The sequence below is a fragment of the Alosa pseudoharengus genome, unplaced genomic scaffold (assembly GCF_046254945.1).
Source record: "Alosa pseudoharengus isolate Yale_2024_CS ecotype anadromous, Long Island Sound unplaced genomic scaffold, YU_APseudo_1.1 YU_APseudo_1.1_scf_20, whole genome shotgun sequence".
In the NCBI taxonomy this organism is placed as follows: Eukaryota; Metazoa; Chordata; class Actinopteri; order Clupeiformes; family Clupeidae; genus Alosa; species Alosa pseudoharengus.
The window spans coordinates 1606552-1610551 of NW_027468664.1; the positions used below are offsets into that span (position 1 = coordinate 1606552).

At 46.2% G+C, this 4000-nt stretch overlaps 1 protein-coding gene across 1 annotated transcript in view; it reads right to left on the minus strand.

The window, feature by feature from the left end:
* Window positions 1-1365: 1365 nt before the first annotated feature.
* Window positions 1366-4000, minus strand: part of adipor2 (adiponectin receptor 2) — a 24100-nt gene continuing 21465 nt past the window's right edge. Inside the window, exon 7 of the mRNA XM_076296202.1 lies at window positions 1366-4000. This exon is cut by the window's right edge and continues 369 nt beyond it. The gene's annotated coding sequence lies outside the window, so the exon portion shown is untranslated.

Sequence of the window (4000 nt, forward strand, 5' to 3'; positions counted from 1 at the left end):
AGTGCATAAATGGTAAAATATGAAATATAGCTCATGTAAAGAAGAAACAGAAAAGCCCCCCCAAAACAAGTGCAATATGAACCGATTTATTTGACAGAAAGCATGTATCATTTACTTAAAGATTGGTCGACAATGGAGTCACCAGAAAAAAAGGCTTTTATTCGTCTGTGAGGAGTAGCCTATGTTCGTCTGCTACTAGGCAAATGCCAGTGTCATCGCGTATTTGCAGTCAGCACTGCCCCCTGTCGGTAGAAAATTGCAATATTTAAGGTGGAACGGAAACTTGACTACACCGCATTCTGAATGTGCGGCCAACTTCAGCTTCGTGTCTGACTGACCATCCTGGACTTCACAGAGCCTAATAATAACATTGTACTCAAAACGACCTCTGATATTGCTTGTTAAAAATCTTTGGAACAACTTTTGTCCGCTACATCGTCACACTGAAATTCTATGTAGGGTATTCATAATCCAGAAATGACCGGAGTTACGGAGCGGCCCTTTAGCGTCAGCCTGTTGCCCGCATCACTCCATTTCAGGTGCGGGGAATTAAGCGTCTATCTGAACCGTCCTACCCTCTCCAACCAAGCCTACTTAAACTTTACACATTTACACTTATCCATTTCAGCAGACTTTAACGCACTTAAGGAACGTCAAATTAACTCAACAACAGCACACACACAGAGAGACACACACACCTACCTGTAAGATGAAAGGGCAGATTCTCCCATCGCTGCTCCGGTGTCTCGTGCACATGACCACCAGCTGAAACATCTCGATTTTAGCTGTTAGCATGGTGGTTAGCCACGCTAATATTACCCCAACAAAGCTCTCGTAGTTGTCCAAAGCTGCTTGTAGTGTTGTACGTAGCATAAACTACAGGGAGTTAACAGGACTTCAATAAAGATGAAAAGACCACGAGTGGAGCACACTAACGTCCTCAGCTCAGTGGCAAGCAGCAGTAGAATCTACATACGAATTAACGGTAATTTACACCAGGGGCAAACACCAAATTACATGCTATGCTATCAACCCCACTTGAGAGCTAAGGTACCATGTATCGCACCAGAGCCCGTTTACTTATTAGAGATTCTCTGATCGCACGTACTGTTGGGCAGGCAATCCGCTCTAGCGCTAACTTGCCTATAACTACGGGTGGTGCCAGAGGACAATCTTAAATGGGTCACAAACAAAATTAATGTGTTTTATTTAAATTCCCTTATATCTGTTAAGTTAAGGACATATTTCAGTCTTCACCCTCTTCTCTAAGCGTTAACTTGTTAAATCGAGAGATGTATGTAAATGGCTACAGGCAACGCTGCAGGTCACAGGTGTTGAATGTCTAAAAGCAGAGGAGTCTCAGAGTCCGAATCAACAACTTTTTATTAGAATACAGCAGACAGAAAGGTCTATTGCAATCACTCACTCTTTTAGAACTTGGTGTGCTTTCAACACGATGCAATTTCCAAAGGCATGATAAATAAATTATTATTAATAATAATAATAGTATTATAATAATAATATCATAATAATAAAAAAACAAGCAAACAAATCAACAAACGTAACAGTTTGGATGAGTCTGTCCAACCTTCCATGAGATTGTGGGTAGAGGGGAGGTTAGGTTGGGGTTTCATCAGAACTGAGGTGGGGGAGGGGGGGGGGGGGGTGACGTTCTGGAGGAGGTTGGGGTTTGATTCTGGAGGTCATTAGGTTCTGGAGGAGGTTGGGGTTCTGGAGGAAGTCATTAGGTTCTGGAGGAGGTTGGGGTTCTGGAGGAGGTCGTTAGGTTCTGGAGAAGGTTCCTGTTTAAAAGACAAGCGGATGGTCCCCCTTGAGTGCCCTGAGATTTGTCTTTTTTGGAGGGGATGGGGGGGTATGGAGTATAGAGGGGGTGGGGGCATATGGAGGGGGTGGGGGGTATGGAGGAGATGGGGGCATATGGAGGGGGTGGGGGGTATGGAGGAGATGGGGGCATATGGAGGAGATGGGGGAGATGAGGGTATGGAGGAGATGGGGGCATATGGAGATGGGGGGGTATGGAGGAGATGGGGGTATGGAGGGGGTGGTGGTATGGAGGAGATGGGGGGGGTGTGGGTTGACGCTAAAGAACTGGGGCGCAGAGAACAACCCCCTCAGGTCTTGGGACGCTAGAGGGAGAGAGGGTGTGTGTGTGTGTGTGTGTGTGTGTGTGTGTGTGTGTGTGTGTGTGTGAGCGCGAGCACACTGGCAGTGCCACCTGAGAGTGTGTGTGCCATACTGATGTCCAGTCAGTCCACCTCCAGCTGGGGAAATACTGACCCCTACTGGCGTGGTACAGTTACAACACCTTTCCTCCTCTCCTCCTCTCCCCCTCCCTCCCCCACATCAGAACAGAGCCACACAAATCAACACTTCTGCAAATCTGCAAAGTTCAACAAGAAGAAAAGAATAACAAATCCATAGCTTTCTTAAATCACATAACAGATGGCAAATAGAAAAAATATATGTGGACCAATCCAAAGCAAGCGATGAGATACGATGCTGTGTACGCGTTTGTGTGTGTGTGTGTGTGTCAGTTCTGAGCTGCGGGAGAAACACTCACTACAGACGTCAGTCAAAACTCATCAAGAACACACTAACACACTAGAGCTCACTGCTACCCAAACGAGCTGCTTTACACACACACACAGACATCTTTGATTACCTGTTACTTATTACAAGGTTAAAGGTTGCATGTAACGAGTGTGTGTGTGCGCACATATGAGGGTGTGTGTGTTTATGGACCTGTGATCTTGCATACGTGCACGTATGGATGTGTGAGCGCGTGTGTATAGATGTATGGATGTGTGAGCGTGTGTGTGTGTGGATGTGTGAGTGTGTGTGTGTATGGATGTATGAATGCGTGAGCGTGTGTGTATGTATGGATGCGTGAGCGTGTGTGTGTGTGTGTGTGTATATATGGATGGATGGATGGATGGATGTGTGTGTGCGTGCGGGTGTATGGATGTGTGAGTGTGTGTGTGTATGGATGTATGAATGCGTGAGCGTGTGTGTATGTATGGATGCGTGAGCGTGTGTGTGTGTGTGTGTGTGTGTGTGTGTGTGTATGGATGTGTGTGTGTGCGTGTGTGTGTGCGGGTGTATATGGACTTGTCAGCGTGCGCGTGATCCAAGCCACTCCAAACCTAAGAGGTCCACTGCTATTGTCGTCTCATCCACACCGATCTCACTTAACAGTTTAGAGCATAGGGTTTTTTTTGTCTTTTTAAATATATATATTTCATAGAAATCTAAAGAGCCCAAAATGTAGAAATCTTATATACAGTCAAAAGAGTTTAAAATCATCCCCACACGCCTTGGGACAGAACAAAGCAAAACCTTCTAAACCTTCCCACATTTTTAAAACCTTACAACATTTTTATTCTTTGTCTTTTTTTTTTGTCCTTCTTCTATAAAAGTCCAGTAAAGCTTTCCTCCTGCTAGTCTTCGATGCTCGTCCAGTAAAGCTTTCCTCCTGCTAGTCTTCGATGCTCGTCCAGTAAAGCTTTCCTCCTGCTAGTCGTCGATGCTCGTCCAGTAAAGCTTTTTTCCTGCTAGTCGTCGATGCTCGTCCAGTAAAGCTTTCTTCCTGCTAGTCGTCGACGCTCGTCCAGTAAAGCTTTCTTCCTGCTAGTCGTCGACGCTCGTCCAGTAAAGCTTTCTTCCTGCTAGTCATCGATGCTCGTCTCTGTGAGCATTGAAAGCCTACACAGGACACACCAGTCGCCATAGAAACACACCTTGGCACACCCGCCCGTTGTCGCCATAGAAACATACCTGGGCACGCCCACCCGCTGTCACCATGGCAACCCCAAATTATGCATCTTTATTATGGACCAGAAGGAAGTCCGGGAAAGAGAAAAGGAAAAAAACAAAAAACAGCCAACAAGCCAGTTCAGCCAGTCTGAGAGGGTCCTACAGTGCCCCCGCTGGCAGGAGGAGGAACAGCAGGGCATCTGGTGGCTGCACAAGACTGAACTGA